Source organism: Schistocerca nitens, chromosome 1 (assembly GCF_023898315.1).
Source record: "Schistocerca nitens isolate TAMUIC-IGC-003100 chromosome 1, iqSchNite1.1, whole genome shotgun sequence".
Taxonomy (NCBI): Eukaryota; Metazoa; Arthropoda; class Insecta; order Orthoptera; family Acrididae; genus Schistocerca; species Schistocerca nitens.
Window position 1 is genome coordinate 1,321,302,325 of NC_064614.1, and position 19,979 is coordinate 1,321,322,303.

Here is a 19,979-nt window from a genome sequence, read left to right on the forward strand (position 1 = left end):
GGAATGTAAAACTGGTGACACAGGAAACGCTCAAAACATTGACTGTAAGAATACTGTTTTCTTGTACTTATGTCGGCATTGTGTGTCTTATATTTAATTCCGATGCAATTTCTGTGTTTCATCGTCACTGTGAAGGACCAAGGGATACAGTAAACCTGTAGAGGTGCATCGGAATGTAAAACTGGTGACACAGGTAACGCTCAAAACATAGACAGTAGGAAGACTCAGTCTTCCTGTACTTAAATCGGCATTGTGTCTCTTATATTTATTCCCGATGAAATTTCTGTGTTTCATCGTGAATGGGAAGGTCCAATGGATACAGTAAACATGCAGAGGTGCATCGGAATGTAAAACTGGTGACACAGGAAACGCTCAAAACATAGACAGTAGGAAGACTCAGTCTTCCTGTACTTAAATCGGCATTGTGTCTCTTATATTTATTTCCGTTGAAATTTCTGTGTTTCATCGTGAATGGGAAGGTCCAAGGGATATAGTAAACCTGCAGAGGTGCATCGGAAAGTAAAACTGATGACACAGGACACGCTCAAAACATAGACAGTAGGAAGACTTAGTCTTCCTGTACTTAAGTCGGCATTGTGTCTCTTATATTTAATTCCGATGCAATTTCTGTGTTTCATCGTCACTGTGAAGGTCCGAGGGATACAGTCAACCTGTAGAGGTGCATCGGAATGTGAAACTGGTGACACAGGAAACGCTCAAATTATAGACAGTAGGAAGACACAGTCTTCCTGTACTTAAGTCCTCATTTGTGTCTCTTATATTTAATTCCGATGCAATTTCTGTGTTTCATCGTCAATGGGAAGGTCCAAGGGATATACTAAACCTGCAGAGGTGCATCGGAATGTAGAACTAGTGACACAGGAAACGCTCAAATTATAGACAGTAGGAAGACTCAGTCTAACTGTACTTAAGTCGACATTGATTCTCTTATATTTAATTCCGATGCAATTTCTGTGTTTCATCGTCAATGGGAAGGTGCAAGGGATACAGTAAACGTGCAGAGATGCATCGGAATGTAAAACTGGTGACACAGGAAACGCTCAAATCATAGACAGTAGGAAGACTCAGTCTTCCTGTACTTAAGTCGGCATTGTGTCTCTTATATTTATTTCCGATGAAATTTCTGTGTTTCATCCTCAATGTTAAGGTCCAAGGGATACAGTTAACCTGCAGAGGTCCATCGGAATGTAAAACTTGTGACACAGGAAACGCTCAAACATAGACAGTAGGAAAACTCAGTCTTCCTGTACTTATGTCGGCATTGTGTCTCTTATATTTATTTCCGTTGATATTTCTGTGTTTCATCGTGAATGGGAAGGTCAAAGGGATATAGTAAACCTGCAGAGGTGCATCGGAAAGAAAAACTGATGACACAGGACCCGCTCATAACATAGACAGCAGGAAGACTTAGTCTTCCAGTACTGAAGTCGGCATTGTGTCTCTTATATTTAATTCCGATGCAATTTCTGTGTTTCATCGTCACTGTGAAGGGCTGGGGGATACAGTCAACCTGTAGAGGTGCATCGGAATGTAAAACTGGTGACACAGGAAACGCTCAAATTATAGACAGTAGGAAGACTCAGTCTTCCTGTACTTAAGTCGGCATTGTGTCTCTTATATTTAATTCCGATGCAATTTCTGTGTTTCATCGTCAATGGGAAGGTCCAAGGGATACACTAAATCTGCAGAGGTGCATCAGAATGTAAAACTGATGACTCAGGATACGCTCAAAACATAGACAGTAGCAAGATTTAGTCTTCCTGTACTTAAGTCCGCATTGTTTCTCTTATATTTAATTTCGATGCAATTTGTGTCTTTCATCGCCATGGGATGGTCCAAGAGATACCGTAAACCTGCAGAGGTGCATTGGAATTTAAACCTGGTGACAAAGGAAACGCTCAAAACATAGACAGTAGGGAGACTTAGTCATCCTATACTTAAGTCAGCATTGTGCCTCTTATTTTTAATTCCGATGCAATTTCTGTGTTTCATCGTCAATGGGAAGGTCCAAGGGATACAATAAACCTGCAGAGGTGCATCGGAATGTAAAACTGGTGACAAAGGAAACGCTCAAATCACAGACAGTACTAAGACTCAGTCTTACTGTACTTAAGTCGGCACTGTGTCTCTTATATTTAATTCCCATGCAATTTCTGTGATTCATCGTCACTGTGAATGTCCAAGGGATACAGTAAACCTGCAAGGTGCATCGGAATGTAAAACTGTTGACACGGGAAACGCTCAAAACATAGACAGTAAGAAGACTCAGTCATCCTGTTCTTAAGTCGGCACTGTGTCTCTAATATTTAATTCCGATGCAATTTCTGTGTTTCATCGTCAATGGGAAGTTCCAAGGTTTACAGTAAACCTGCAGAGGTGCATCGGAATTTAAACCTGGTGACACAGGAAACGCTCAAAACATATACCGTAAGAAGACTCAATTTTCATGTACTTAAGTCGGCGTTTTGTCTCTTATATATAATTCCGATGCAATATCTGATTTTCATCGTCAATGGGAAGGACCAAGGGATACAGTAAACCTGCAGAGGTGCATCGGAATGTAAAACTGATGACACAGGAAACGCTCAAAACGTAGACAGTAGGAAGACTCAGTCCTCCTGTACTAAAGTCGGCATTGTGTCTCTTATATTTAATTCCGATGCAATTTCTGTGTTTCATCGTCAATGGGAAGGTCCAAAGGATACAGTAAACCTGCAGAGGTGCATCGGAATGTAAAACTGGTGACACAGGAAACGCTCAAAACGTAGACAGTAGGAAGACTCAGTCTTCCTGTACTTCAGTCGGCATTGTGTCTCTTGTATTTAATTCCGATGCGATTTCTGTGTATATCGACAATGGGAAAGTCCAAGGGATACAGTAAACCGGCAGAGGTACATCGGAATGTAAAACTGGTGACACAGGAAACGCTCAAAACATAGACCGTAAGAAGACTCAGTTTTCTTGTACTTAAGTCGGCGTTGTGTCTCTTATATTTAATTCCGATGCAATTTCTGTGTTTCATCGTTAATGGGAAGGTCCAAGGGATACAGTAAACCTGCAGAGGTCCATCGGAATGTAAAACTGGTGACACAGGAAATGCTCAAAACATAGACAGTAGGAAGACTCAGTCTTCCTGTACTTAAGTCGGCATTGTGTATCTTATATTTAATTTCGATGCAATTTGTATGTTTCATCGCCAATGGGAAGGTCCAGGGGATACAGTAAACCTGCAGATGTGCATCGGAATGTAACACTGGTGACACAGGAAACGCTCACAACATTGACTGTAAGAAGACAGTTTTCTTGTACTTAAGTCGGCATTGTGTCTCTTATATTTAATTCCGATGCAATTTCTGTGTTTCATCGTCACTGTGAAGGTCCAAGGGATACAGTAAACCTGTAGAAGTGCATCGGAATGTAAAACTGGTGACACAGGAAACGCTCAAATTATAGACAGTAGGAAGACTCAGTCTTCCTGTACTTAAGTCGGCATTGTGTCTCTTATATTTAATTCCGATGCAATTTCTGTGTTTCATCGTCAATGGGAAGGTCCAAGGGATACAGTAAACCTGCAAAGGTGCATCAGAATGTAAAACTGGTGACACAGGAAACGCTCAAATTATAGACAGTAGGAAGACTCAATCTAACTGTACTTAAGTCGGCAATGTGTCTCTTATATTTAATTCCGATGCAATTTCTGTGTTTCATCGTCAATGGGAAGGTCCATGGGATACACTAAACCTGCAAAGGTGCATCAGAATGTGAAACTGGTGACACAGGAAACGCTCAAATCATAGACAGTAGGAAGACGCAGTCTTCCTGTACTTAAGTCGGCATTGTGTCTCTTATATTTTATTCCGATGCAATTTCTGTGTTTCATTGTCAATGGGAAGGTCCAAGGAATACAGTAAACCTGCAGAGGTCCATCAGAATGTAACACTGGTGACACAGGAAACGCTCAAAAACGTAGACAGTAGGAAGACTCAGTCTTCCTGTACTTAAGTCGGCATTGTGTCTCTTATATTTAATTCCGTTGAAATTTCTGTGTTTCATCGTCAAGGGGTAGGTCCAAGGGATACAGTTAACCTGCAGAGGTACATCGGATTGTAAAACTAGTGACACAGGAAACGCTCAAAACATAGACAGTAGGAAGACTCAGTCTTCCAGTACTTAAATCGGCATTGTGTCTCTTACATTTAATTCCGATACAATTTCTGTGTTTCATCGTCAATGGGAAAGACTAAGGGATACAGTAAACCTGCAGAGGTGCATCGGAATGTAAAACTGGTGACACAGGAAACGCTCTAAACATTGACTGTGAGAAGACTGTTATCTTGTACTTAAATCGGCATTGTGTCTCTTATATTTAATTCCGATGCAATTTCTATGTTTCATCGTCACTGTGAAGGTCCAAGGGATACAGTAAACCTGTAGAGGTGCATCGGAATGTAAAACTGGTGACACAGGAAACGCTCAAATTATAGACAGTAGGATGACTCAGTATTCCTGTACTTAAGTCGGCATTGTGTCTCTTATATTTAATTCCGATGCAATATCTGTGTTTCATCGTCAATGGGAAAGACCAAGGGATACAGTAAACCTGCAGAGGTGCATCGGAATGTAAAACTGGTGACACAGGAAACGCTCAAAACATAGACAGTAGGAAGACTCAGTCTTCCTGTACTTAAATCGGCATTGTGTCTCTTATATTTATTTCCGATGAAATTTCTGTGTTTCATCGTGAATGGGAAGGTCCAAGGGATATAGTAAACGTGCAGAGGTGCATCGGAAAGTAAAACTGATGACACAGGACACGCTCAAATTATAGACAGTAGGAAGACTTAGTCTTCCTGTACTTAAGTCGGCATTGTGTCTCTTATATTTAATTCCGATGCAATATCTGTGTTTCATCGTCACTGTGAAGGTCCGAGGGCTACAGTCAATCCGTAGAGGTGCACCGGAATGTAAAACTGGTGACACAGGAAACGCTCAAATTATAGACAGTAGGAAGACTTAGTCTTCCTGTACTTAAGTCCTCATTGTGTCTCTTATATTTAATTCCGATGCAATTTCTGTGTTTCATCGTGAATGGGAAGGTCCAAGGGATATAGTAAACCTGCAGAGGTGCATCAGAATGTAAAAGCGGTGACACAGGAAACGCTCAAAACATAGACAGTAGGAGGACTCAGTCTTCCTGTACTTAAGTCGGCATTGTGTCTCTTATATTTAATTCCGATGCAATTTCTGTATTTCATCGTCAATGGGAAGGTCCAAGGGATACAGTAAACCTGCAGAGGTGCAACGGAATGTAAAACTTGTGCAACAGGAAACGCTCAAATCATAAACAGTAGGAAGACTCAGTCTTCCAGTACTTAAGTCGGTATTGTGTCTCTTATATTTATTTCCGATGAAATTTCTGTGTTTCATCGTGAATGGGAACGTCCAAGGAATATAGTAAACCTGCAGAGGTGCATCGGAAAGTAAAACTGATGGCTCAGGATACGCTCAAAACATAGACAGTAGCAAGATTTAGTCTTCCTGTACTTAAGTCGGCATTGTGTCTCTTATATTTAATTTCGATGCAATTTGTGTGTTTCATCGCCAATGGGAAGGTCCAAGGGATACAGTAAACATGCAGAGGTGCATCGGAATGTAAAACTGGTGACACCGGAAACGCTCAAAACATTGACTGTAAGAAGACTGTTTTCTTGTACTTAAATCGGCATTGTGTCTCTTATATTTAATTCCGATGCAATTTCTGTGTTTCATCGTCAATGGGAAGGTCCATGGGATACAGTAAACCTGTAGAGGTGCATCGGAATGTGAAACTGGTGACACAGGAAACGCTCAAATTATAGACAGTAGGAAGACTCAGTCTTCCTGTACTTAAGTCGGCATTTTGTCTCTTATATTTAATTCCGATGCAATTTCTGTGTTTCATCGTCAATGGGAAGGTTCAAGGGATACAGTAAACCTGCATAGGTGCATCAGAATGTAAAATTGGTGACACAGGAAACGCTCAAATCATAGACAGTCGGTAGCCTCAGTCTTCCTGTACTTAAGTCGGCATTGTGTCTCTTATATTTAATTCCGATGCAATTTCTGCGTTTCATCGTCAATGGGAAGGTCCAAGGAATACAGTAAACCTGCAGAGGTGCATCGAAATGTAAATCTAGTGACACAGGAAACGCTCAAAACATAGACAGTAGGAAGACTCAGTCTTCCTGTACTTAAGTCGGCATTGTGCCTCTTACATTTAATTCCGATGCAATATCTGTGTTTCATCGTCAATGGGAAAGTCCAAGGGATACAGTAAACCTGCAGAGGTGCATCGGAATGTAAAACTGGTGACACAGGAAACGCTCAAAACATAGACAGTAGGAAGACTCAGTCTTCCTGTACTTAAGTCGGCATTGTGTCTCTTATATTTAATTTCGATGCAATTTGTGTTTCATCGCCAATGGGAAGGTCCAGGGGATGCAGTAAACCTGCAGAGGTGCATCGGAATGTAAAACTGGTGACACAGGAAACGCTCAAAACATTGACTGTAAGAATACTGTTTTCTTGTACTTATGTCGGCATTGTGTGTCTTATATTTAATTCCGATGCAATTTCTGAGTTTCATCGTCAATGGGAAGGACCAGGGGATACAGTAAGCCTGTAGAGGTGCATCGGAATGTAAAACTGGTGACACAGGTAACGCTCAAAACATAGACAGTAGGAAGACTCAGTCTTCCTGTACTTAAATCGGCATTGTGTCTCTTATATTTATTCCCGATGAAATTTCTGTGTTTCATCGTGAATGGGAAGGTCCAATGGATACAGTAAACATGCAGAGGTGCATCGGAATGTAAAACTGGTGACACAGGAAACGCTCAAAACATTGACTGTGAGAAGACTGTTTTCTTGTACTTAAATCGGCATTGTGTCTCTTATATTTAATTCCGATGCAATTTCTATGTTTCATCGTCACTGTGAAGGCCCAAGGGATACAGTAAACCTGTAGAGGTGCATCGGAATGTAAAACTGGTGACACAGGAAACGCTCAAATTATAGACAGTAGGAAGACTCAGTATTCCTGTACTTAAGTCGGCATTGTGTCTCTTATATTTAATTCCGATGCAATTTCTGTGTTTCATCGACAATGGGAACGTCCAAGGGATACAGTAAACCTGCAGAGGTGCATCAGAATGTAAAATTGGTGACACAGGAAACGCTCAAATCATAGACGGTAGGAGGACTCAGTCTTCCTGTACTTAAGTCGGCATTGTGTCTCTTACATTTAATTCCGATGCAATATCTGTGTTTCATCGTCAATGGGAAAGACCAAGGGATACAGTAAACCTGCAGAGGTGCATCGGAACGTAAAACTGGTGGCACAGGAAACGCTCAAAACATAGACAGTAGGAAGACTCAGTCTTCCTGTACTTAAATCGGCATTGCGTCTCTTATATTTATTTCCGATGAAATTTCTGTGTTTCATCGTGAATGGGAAGGTCCAAGGGATATAGTAAACCTGCAGAGGTGCATCGGAAAGTAAAACTGATGACACAGGACACGCTCAAATTATAGACAGTAGGAAGACTTAGTCTTCCTCTACTTAAGTCGGCATTGTGTCTCTTATATTTAATTCCGATGCAATTTCTGTGTTTCATCGTCACTGTGATGGTCCGAGGGATACAGTGAACCTGTAGAGGTGCATCGGAATGTAAAACTGGTGACACAGGAAACGCTCAAATCATAAACAGTAGGAAGACTCAGTCTTCCAGTACTTAAGTCGGTATTGTGTCTCTTATATTTATTTCCGATGAAATTTCTGTGTTTCATCGTGAATGGGAACGTCCAAGGAATATAGTAAACCTGCAGAGGTGCATCGGAAAGTAAAACTGATGGCTCAGGATACGCTCAAAACATAGACAGTAGTAAGATTTAGTCTTCCTGTACTTAAGTCGGCATTGTGTCTCTTATATTTAATTTCGATGCAATTTGTGTGTTTCATCGCCAATGGGAAGATCCAAGGGATACAGTAAACATGCAGAGGTGCATCGGATTGTAAAACTGGTGACACCGGAAACGCTCAAAACATTGACTGTGAGAAGACTGTTTTCTTGTACTTAAATCGGCATTGTGTCTCTTATATTTAATTCCGATGCAATTTCTGTGTTTCTGTATCCCTTGGACCTTCACAGTGACTGTGAAGGTCCAAGGGATACAGTAAACCTGTAGAGGTGCATCGGAATGTGAAACTGGTGACACAGGAAACGCTCAAATTATAGACAGTAGGAAGACTCAGTCTTCCTGTACTTAAGTCGGCATTGTGTCTCTTACATTTAATTCCGATGCAATTTCTGTGTTTCATCGTCAATGGGAAGGTTCAAGGGATACAGTAAACCTGCAGAGGTGCATCAGAATGTAAAATTGGTGACACAGGAAACGCTCAAATCATAGACAGTAGGAAGACTCAGTCTTCCTGTACTTAAGTCGGCATTGTGTCTCTTATATTTAATTCCGATGCAATTTCGCGTTTCATCGTCAATGGGAAGGTCCAAGGAATACAGTAAACCTGCAGAGGTGTATCGAAATGTAAAACTAGTGACACAGGAAACGCTCAAAACATAGACAGTAGGAAGACTCAGTCTTCCTGTACTTAAGTCGGCATTGTGCCTCTTACATTTAATTCCGATGCAATATCTGTGTTTCATCGTCAATGGGAAAGTCCAAGGGATACAGTAAACCTGCAGAGGTGCATCGGAATGTAAAACTGGTGACACAGGAAACGCTCAAAACATAGACAGTAGGAAGACTCAGTCTTCCTGTACTTAAGTCGGCATTGTGTCTCTTATATTTAATTTCGATGCAATTTGTGTGTTTCATCGCCAATGGGAAGGTCCAGGGGATGCAGTAAACCTGCAGAGGTGCATCGGAATGTAAAACTGGTGACACAGGAAACGCTCAAAACATTGACTGTAAGAATACTGTTTTCTTGTACTTATGTCGGCATTGTGCCTCTTACATTTAATTCCGATGCAATATCTGTGTTTCATCGTCAATGGGAAAGTCCAAGGGATACAGTAAACCTGCAGAGGTGCATCGGAATGTAAAACTGGTGACACAGGAAACGCTCAAAACATAGACAGTAGGAAGACTCAGTCTTCCTGTACTTAAGTCGGCATTGTGTCTCTTATATTTAATTTCGATGCAATTTGTGTGTTTCATCGCCAATGGGAAGGTCCAGGGGATGCAGTAAACCTGCAGAGGTGCATCGGAATGTAAAACTGGTGACACAGGAAACGCTCAAAACATTGACTGTAAGAATACTGTTTTCTTGTACTTATGTCGGCACTGTGTGTCTTATATTTAATTCCGATGCAATTTCTGTGTTTCATCGTCACTGTGAAGGACCAAGGGATACAGTAAACCTGCAGAGGTGCATCGGAATGTGAAACTGGTGACACAGGAAACGCTCAAATCATAGACAGTAGGAAGACTCAGTCTTCCTGTACTTAAATCGGCATTGTGTCTCTTATATTTAATTCCGATGCAATTTCGCGTTTCATCGTCAATGGGAAGGTCCAAGGAATACAGTAAACCTGCAGAGGTGTATCGAAATGTAAAACTAGTGACACAGGAAACGCTCAAAACATAGACAGTAGGAAGACTCAGTCTTCCTTTACTTAAGTCGGCATTGTGCCTCTTACATTTAATTCCGATGCAATATCTGTGTTTCATCGTCAATGGGAAAGTCCAAGGGATACAGTAAACCTGCAGAGGTGCATCGGAATGTAAAACTGGTGACACAGGAAACGCTCAAATTATAGACATTAGGAAGACTCATTCTTCCTGTACTTAAGTCGGCCTTGTGTCTCTCATATTTAATTCCATGCAATTTCTGTGTTTCATCGTCAATGGGAAGGTCCAAGGGATACAGTAAACCTGCAGAAGTGCATCAGAATGTAAAACTGGTGACACAGGAAACGCTCAAAACATAGATAGTAGGAAGACTCAGTCTTCCTGTACTTAAGTCGGCATTGTGTCTCTTATATTTAATTCCGATGCAATTTCTGTGTTTCATCGTCAATGGGAAGGTCCGAGGGATACAGTTAACCTGCAGAGGTACATCGGAATGTAAAACTAGTGACACAGGAAACGCTCAAAACATAGACAGTAGGAAGACTCAGTCTTCCTGTACCTAAGTCGGCATTGTGTGTCTTACATTTAATTCCGATGCAATTTCTGTGTTTCATCGTCAATGGGAAAGTCCAAGGGATACGTTAAACCTGCAGAGGTGCATCGGAAAGTAAAACTGATGACACGGGACACGCTCATAACATAGACGGTAGGAAGACTTAGTCTTCCTGTACTGAAGTCGGAATTGTGTCTCTTATATTTATTTCCGATGAAATATCTGTATTTCATCGTGAATGGGAAGGTCCAAGGGATATAGTAAACCTGCAGAAGTGCAACGGAAAGTAAAACTGATGACCCAGGAAACGCTCAAAACATAGACAGTAGGAAGACTTAGTCTTCCTGTACTTAAGTCGGCATTGTGTCTCTTGTATTTAATTCCGATGCAATATCTGTGTTTCATCGTCAATGGGAAAGTCCAAGGGATACAGTAAACCTGCAGAGGTGCATCGGAATGTGAAACTGGTGACACAGGAAACGCTCAAAGCATAGACAGTAGGAAGACTCAGTCTTCCTGTACTTAAATCGGCATTGTGTCTCTTATATTTATTTCCGATGAAATTTCTGTGTTTCATCGTGAATGGGAAGGTCCAAGGGATATAGTAAACCTGCAGAGGTGCATCGGAAAGTAAAACTGATGACACAGGACACGCTCAAAACATAGACAGTAGGAAGACTTAGTCTTCCTGTACTTAAGTCGGCATTGTGTCTCTTATATTTAATTCCGATGCAATTTCTGTGTTTCATCGTCACTGTGAAGGTCCGAGGGATACAGTCAACCTGCAGAGGTGCATCGGAATGTAAAACTGGTGACACAGGAAACGCTCAAATTATAGACAGTAGGAACACTCAGTCTTCCTGTACTTAAGTCCTCATTGTGTCTCTTATATTTAATTCCGATGCAATTTCTGTGTTTCATCGTCAATGGGAAGGTCCAAGAGATACAGTAAACCTGGAGAGGTGCATCAGAATGTAAAACTGGTGACAGACGAAACGCTCAAAACATAGACATTAGGAAGACTCAGTCTTCCTGTACTTATGTCGGCATTGTGTCTCTTATATTTAATTCCGATGCAATTTCTGTGTTTCATCGTCAATGGGGAGGTCCAAGGGATACAGTAAACAAGCAGAGGTGCAACGGAATGTAAAACTAGTGACACAGGAAACGCTCAAAACATAGACCGTAAGAGGACTCAGTTTTCCTGTACTTAAGTCGGCATTGTGTCTCTTATATTTAATTTCGATGCAATTTGTGTGTTTCATCGCCAATGGGAAGGTCCAGGGGATGCAGTAAACCTGCAGAGGTGCATCGGAATGTAAAACTGGTGACACAGGAAACGCTCAATACATTGACTGTAAGAATACTGTTTTCTTGTACTTAAGTCGGCATTGTGTGTCTTATATTTAATTCCGATGCCATTTCTGTGTTTCATCGTCAATGGGACGGTCCAAGGGATACAGTAAACCTGCAGAAGTTCATCAGAATGTAAAACTGGTGACACAGGAAACGCTCAAAACATAGATTGTAGGAAGACTCAGTCTTCCTGTACTTAAGTCGGCATTGTGTCTCTTATATTTAATTCCGATGCAATTTCTGTGTTTCATCGTCAATGGGAAGGTCCAAGGGATACAGTAAACCTGCAGAGGTGCATCGGAATGTAAAACTAGTGACACAGGAAACGCTCAAAACATAGACAGAAGGAAGACTCAGTTTTCCTGTACTTAAGTCGGCATTGTGTCTCTTAATTCCGATGCAATTTCTGTGTTTCATCGTCAATGGGAAGGTCCAAGGGATACAGTAAACCTGCAGGGGTGCATCGGAATGTAAAACTCGTGACACAGGAAACGCTCAAAACATAGACAGTAGGAATACTCAGTCTTCCTGTACTGAAGTCGGCATTGTGTCTCTTATATTTATTTCCGATGAAATTTCTGTGTTTCATCGTGAATGGGAAGGTCCAAGGGATATAGTAAACCTGCAGAAGTGCAACGGAAAGTAAAACTGATGACACAGGAATCGCTCAAAACATAGACAGTAGGAAGACTCAGTCTTCCTGTACTTAAGTCGGCATTGTGTCTCTTGTATTTAATTCCGATGCGATTTCTGTGTTTCATCGACAATGGGCATGTCCAAGGGATACAGTAAACCGGCAGAGGTACATCGGAATGTAAAATTGGTGACACAGGAAACGCTCAAATCATAGACGGTAGGAGGACTCAGTCTTCCTGTACTTAAGTCGGCATTGTGTCTCTTACATTTAATTCCGATGCAATATCTGTGTTTCGTCGTCAATGGGAAAGACCAAGGGATACAGTAAACCTGCAGAGGTGCATCGGAACGTAAAACTGGTGACACAGGAAACGCTCAAAACATAGACAGTAGGAAGACTCAGTCTTCCTGTACTTAAATCGGCATTGTGTCTCTTATATTTATTTCCGATGAAATTTCTGTGTTTCATCGTGAATGGGAAGGTCCAAGGGATATAGTAAACCTGCAGAGGTGCATCGGAAAGTAAAACTGATGACACAGGACACGCTCAAATTATAGACAGTAGGAAGACTTAGTCTTCCTCTACTTATGTCGGCATTGTGTCTCTTATATTTAATTCCAATGCAATTTCTGTGTTTCATCGTCACTGTGATGGTCCGAGGGATACAGTGAACCTGTAGAGGTGCATCGGAATGTAAAACTGGTGACACAGGAAACGCTCAAATCATAAACAGTAGGAAGACTCAGTCTTCCAGTACTTAAGTCGGTATTGTGTCTCTTATATTTATTTCCGATGAAATTTCTGTGTTTCATCGTGAATGGGAACGTCCAAGGAATATAGTAAACCTGCAGAGGTGCATCGGAAAGTAAAACTGATGGCTCAGGATACGCTCAAAACATAGACAGTAGTAAGATTTAGTCTTCCTGTACTTAAGTCGGCATTGTGTCTCTTATATTTAATTTCGATGCAATTTGTGTGTTTCATCGCCAATGGGAAGATCCAAGGGATACAGTAAACATGCAGAGGTGCATCGGATTGTAAAACTGGTGACACCGGAAACGCTCAAAACATTGACTGTAAGAAGACTGTTTTCTTGTACTTAAATCGGCATTGTGTCTCTTATATTTAGTTCCGATGCAATTTCTGTGTTTCTGTATCCCTTGGACCTTCACAGTGACCGTGAAGGTCCAAGGGATACAGTAAACCTGTAGAGGTGCATCGGAATGTGAAACTGGTGACACAGGAAACGCTCAAAGCATAGACAGTAGGAAGACTCAGTCTTCCTGTACCTAAGTCGGCATTGTGTGTCTTACATTTAATTCCGATGCAATTTCTGTGTTTCATCGTCAATGGGAAAGTCCAAGGGATACGTTAAACCTGCAGAGGTGCATCGGAAAGTAAAACTGATGACACGGGACACGCTCATAACATAGACGGTAGGAAGACTTAGTCTTCCTGTACTGAAGTCGGAATTGTGTCTCTTATATTTATTTCCGATGAAATATCTGTATTTCATCGTGAATGGGAAGGTCCAAGGGATATAGTAAACCTGCAGAAGTGCAACGGAAAGTAAAACTGATGACCCAGGAAACGCTCAAAACATAGACAGTAGGAAGACTTAGTCTTCCTGTACTTAAGTCGGCATTGTGTCTCTTGTATTTAATTCCGATGCAATATCTGTGTTTCATCGTCAATGGGAAAGTCCAAGGGATACAGTAAACCTGCAGAGGTGCATCGGAATGTGAAACTGGTGACACAGGAAACGCTCAAAGCATAGACAGTAGGAAGACTCAGTCTTCCTGTACTTAAATCGGCATTGTGTCTCTTATATTTATTTCCGATGAAATTTCTGTGTTTCATCGTCAATGGGAAGGTCCAAGGGATATAGTAAACCTGCAGAGGTGCATCGGAAAGTAAAACTGATGACACAGGACACGCTCAAAACATAGACAGTAGGAAGACTTAGTCTTCCTGTACTTAAGTCGGCATTGTGTCTCTTATATTTAATTCCGATGCAATTTCTGTGTTTCATCGTCACTGTGAAGGTCCGAGGGATACAGTCAACCTGCAGAGGTGCATCGGAATGTAAAACTGGTGACACAGGAAACGCTCAAATTATAGACAGTAGGAACACTCAGTCTTCCTGTACTTAAGTCCTCATTGTGTCTCTTATATTTAATTCCGATGCAATTTCTGTGTTTCATCGTCAATGGGAAGGTCCAAGAGATACAGTAAACCTGGAGAGGTGCATCAGAATGTAAAACTGGTGACAGACGAAACGCTCAAAACATAGACATTAGGAAGACTCACTCTTCCTGTACTTATGTCGGCATTGTGTCTCTTATATTTAATTCCGATGCAATTTCTGTGTTTCATCGTCAATGGGGAGGTCCAAGGGATACAGTAAACAAGCAGAGGTGCAACGGAATGTAAAACTAGTGACACAGGAAACGCTCAAAACATAGACCGTAAGAGGACTCAGTTTTCCTGTACTTAAGTCGGCATTGTGTCTCTTATATTTAATTTCGATGCAATTTGTGTGTTTCATCGCCAATGGGAAGGTCCAGGGGATGCAGTAAACCTGCAGAGGTGCATCGGAATGTAAAACTGGTGACACAGGAAACGCTCAATACATTGACTGTAAGAATACTGTTTTCTTGTACTTAAGTCGGCATTGTGTGTCTTATATTTAATTCCGATGCAATTTCTGTGTTTCATCGTCAATGGGACGGTCCAAGGGATACAGTAAACCTGCAGAAGTTCATCAGAATGTAAAACTGGTGACACAGGAAACGCTCAAAACATAGATTGTAGGAAGACTCAGTCTTCCTGTACTTAAGTCGGCATTGTGTCTCTTATATTTAATTCCGATGCAATTTCTGTGTTTCATCGTCAATGGGAAGGTCCAAGGGATACAGTAAACCTGCAGAGGTGCATCGGAATGTAAAACTAGTGACACAGGAAACGCTCAAAACATAGACAGAAGGAAGACTCAGTTTTCCTGTACTTAAGTCGGCATTGTGTCTCTTAATTCCGATGCAATTTCTGTGTTTCATCGTCAATGGGAAGGTCCAAGGGATACAGTAAACCTGCAGGGGTGCATCGGAATGTAAAACTCGTGACACAGGAAACGCTCAAAACATAGACAGTAGGAATACTCAGTCTTCCTGTACTGAAGTCGGCATTGTGTCTCTTATATTTATTTCCGATGAAATTTCTGTGTTTCATCGTGAATGGGAAGGTCCAAGGGATATAGTAAACCTGCAGAAGTGCAACGGAAAGTAAAACTGATGACACAGGAATCGCTCAAAACATAGACAGTAGGAAGACTCAGTCTTCCTGTACTTAAGTCGGCATTGTGTCTCTTGTATTTAATTCCGATGCGATTTCTGTGTTTCATCGACAATGGGAATGTCCAAGGGATACAGTAAACCGGCAGAGGTACATCGGAATGTAAAATTGGTGACACAGGAAACGCTCAAATCATAGACGGTAGGAGGACTCAGTCTTCCTGTACTTAAGTCGGCATTGTGTCTCTTACATTTAATTCCGATGCAATATCTGTGTTTCATCGTCAATGGGAAAGGCCAAGGGATACAGTAAACCTGCAGAGGTGCATCGGAACGTAAAACTGGTGACACAGGAAACGCTCAAAACATAGACAGTAGGAAGACTCAGTCTTCCTGTACTTAAATCGGCATTGTGTCTCTTATATTTATTTCCGATGAAATTTCTGTGTTTCATCGTGAATGGGAAGGTCCAAGGGATATAGTAAACCTGCAGAGGTGCATCGGAAAGTAAAACTGATGACACAGGACACGCTCAAATTATAGACAGTAGGAAGACTTAGTCTTCCTCTACTTATGTCGGCATTGTGTCTCTTATATTTAATTCCGATGCAATTTCTGTGTTTCAACGTCACTGTGATGGTCCGAGGGATACAGTGAACCTGTAGAGGTGCATCGGAATGTAAAACTGGTGACACAGGAAACGCTCAAATCATAAACAGTAGGAAGACTCAGTCTTCCAGTACTTAAGTCGGTATTGTGTCTCTTATATTTATTTCCGATGAAATTTCTGTGTTTCATCGTGAATGGGAACGTCCAAGGAATATAGTAAACCTGCAGAGGTGCATCGGAAAGTAAAACTGATGGCTCAGGATACGCTCAAAACATAGACAGTAGTAAGATTTAGTCTTCCTGTACTTAAGTCGGCATTGTGTCTCTTATATTTAATTTCGATGCAATTTGTGTGTTTCATCGCCAATGGGAAGATCCAAGGGATACAGTAAACATGCAGAGGTGCATCGGATTGTAAAACTGGTGACACCGGAAACGCTCAAAACATTGACTGTAAGAAGACTGTTTTCTTGTACTTAAATCGGCATTGTGTCTCTTATATTTAATTCCGATGCAATTTCTGTGTTTCTGTATCCCTTGGACCTTCACAGTGACTGTGAAGGTCCAAGGGATACAGTAAACCTGTAGAGGTGCATCGGAATGTGAAACTGGTGACACAGGAAACGCTCAAATTATAGACAGTAGGAAGACTCAGTCTTCCTGTACTTAAGTCGGCATTGTGTCTCTTATATTTAATTCCGATGCAATTTCTGTGTTTCATCGTCAATGGGAAGGTTCAAGGGATACAGTAAACCTGCAGAGGTTTATCAGAATGTAAAATTGGTGACACAGGAAACGCTCAAATCATAGACAGTAGGAAGACTCAGTCTTCCTGTACTTAAGTCGGCATTGTGTCTCTTATATTTAATTCCGATGCAATTTCGCGTTTCATCGTCAATGGGAAGGTCCAAGGAATACAGTAAACCTGCAGAGGTGCATCGAAATGTAAAACTAGTGTCACAGGAAACGCTCAAAACATAGACAGTAGGAAGACTCAGTCTTCCTGTACTTAAGTCGGCATTGTGCCTCTTACATTTAATTCCGATGCAATATCTGTGTTTCATCGTCAATGGGAAAGTCCAAGGGATACAGTAAACCTGCAGAGGTGCATCGGAATGTAAAACTGGTGACACAGGAAACGCTCAAAACATAGACAGTAGGAAGACTCAGTCTTCCTGTACTTAAGCCGGCATTGTGTCTCTTATATTAAATTTCGATGCAATTTGTGTGTTTCATCGCCAATGGGAAGGTCCAGGGGATGCAGTAAACCTGCAGAGGTGCATCGGAATGTAAAACTGGTGACACAGGAAACGCTCAAAACATTGACTGTAAGAATACTGTTTTCTTGTACTTATGTCGGCATTGTGTGTCTTATATTTAATTCCGATGCAATTTCTGTGTTTCATCGTCACTGTGAAGGACCAAGGGATACAGTAAACCTGTAGAGGTGCATCGGAATGTAAAACTGGTGACACAGGAAACGCTCAAATTATAGACATTAGGAAGACTCATTCTTCCCGTACTTATGTCGGCCTTGTGTCTCTCATATTTAATTCCGATGCAATTTCTGTGTTTCATCGTCAATGGGAAGGTCCAAGGGATACAGTAAACCTGCAGAAGTGCATCAGAATGTAAAACTGGTGACACAGGAAACGCTCAAAACATAGATAGTAGGAAGACTCAGTCTTCCTGTACTTAAGTCGGCATTGTGTCTCTTATATTTAATTCCGATGCAATTTCTGTGTTTCATCGTCAATGGGAAGGTCCGAGGGATACAGTTAACCTGCAGAGGTACATCGGAATGTAAAACTAGTGACACAGGAAACGCTCAAAACATAGACAGTAGGAAGACTCAGTCTTCCTGTACCTAAGTCGGCATTGTGTGTCTTACATTTAATTCCGATGCAATTTCTGTGTTTCATCGTCAATGGGAAAGTCCAAGGGATACGTTAAACCTGCAGAGGTGCATCGGAAAGTAAAACTGATGACACGGGACACGCTCATAACATAGACGGTAGGAAGAATTAGTCTTCCTGTACTGAAGTCGGAATTGTGTCTCTTATATTTATTTCCGATGAAATATCTGTATTTCATCGTGAATGGGAAGTTCCAAGGGATATAGTAAACCTGCAGAAGTGCAACGGAAAGTAAAACTGATGACCCAGGAAACGCTCAAAACATAGACAGTAGGAAGACTTAGTCTTCCTGTACTTAAGTCGGCATTGTGTCTCTTGTATTTAATTCCGATGCAATATCTGTGTTTCATCGTCAATGGGAAAGTCCAAGGGATACAGTAAACCTGCAGAGGTGCATCGGAATGTGAAACTGGTGACACAGGAAACGCTCAAAGCATAGACAGTAGGAAGACTCAGTCTTCCTGTACTTAAATCGGCATTGTGTCTCTTATATTTATTTCCGATGAAATTTCTGTGTTTCATCGTGAATGGGAAGGTCCAAGGGATATAGTAAACCTGCAGAGGTGCATCGGAAAGTAAAACTGATGACACAGGACACGCTCAAAACATAGACAGTAGGAAGACTTAGTCTTCCTGTACTTAAGTCGGCGTTGTGTCTCTTATATTTAATTCCGATGCAATTTCTGTGTTTCATCGTCACTGTGAAGGTCCGAGGGATACAGTCAACCTGCAGAGGTGCATCGGAATGTAAAACTGGTGACACAGGAAACGCTCAAATTATAGACAGTAGGAACACTCAGTCTTCCTGTACTTAAGTCCTCATTGTGTCTCTTATATTTAATTCCGATGCAATTTCTGTGTTTCATCGTCAATGGGGAGGTCCAAGGGATACAGTAAACAAGCAGAGGTGCAACGGAATGTAAAACTAGTGACACAGGAAACGCTCAAAACATAGACCGTAAGAGGACTCAGTTTTCCTGTACTTAAGTCGGCATTGTGTCTCTTATATTTAATTTCGATGCAATTTGTGTGTTTCATCGCCAATGGGAAGGTCCAGGGGATGCAGTAAACCTGCAGAGGTGCATCGGAATGTAAAACTGGTGACACAGGAAACGCTCAATACATTGACTGTAAGAATACTGTTTTCTTGTACTTAAGTCGGCATTGTGTGTCTTATATTTAATTCCGATGCAATTTCTGTGTTTCATCGTCAATGGGACGGTCCAAGGGATACAGTAAACCTGCAGAAGTTCATCAGAATGTAAAACTGGTGACACAGGAAACGCTCAAAACATAGATTGTAGGAAGACTCAGTCTTCCTGTACTTAAGTCGGCATTGTGTCTCTTATATTTAATTCCGATGCAATTTCTGTGTTTCATCGTCAATGGGAAGGTCCAAGGGATACAGTAAACCTGCAGAGGTGCATCGGAATGTAAAACTAGTGACACAGGAAACGCTCAAAACATAGACAGAAGGAAGACTCAGTTTTCCTGTACTTAAGTCGGCATTGTGTCTCTTAATTCCGATGCAATTTCTGTGTTTCATCGTCAATGGGAAGGTCCAAGGGATACAGTAAACCTGCAGGGGTGCATCGGAATGTAAAACTCGTGACACAGGAAACGCTCAAAACATAGACAGTAGGAATACTCAGTCTTCCTGTACTGAAGTCGGCATTGTGTCTCTTATATTTATTTCCGATGAAATTTCTGTGTTTCATCGTGAATGGGAAGGTCCAAGGGATATAGTAAACCTGCAGAAGTGCAACGGAAAGTAAAACTGATGACACAGGAATCGCTCAAAACATAGACAGTAGGAAGACTCAGTCTTCCTGTACTTAAGTCGGCATTGTGTCTCTTGTATTTAATTCCGATGCGATTTCTGTGTTTCATCGACAATGGGAATGTCCAAGGGATACAGTAAACCGGCAGAGGTACATCGGAATGTAAAATTGGTGACACAGGAAACG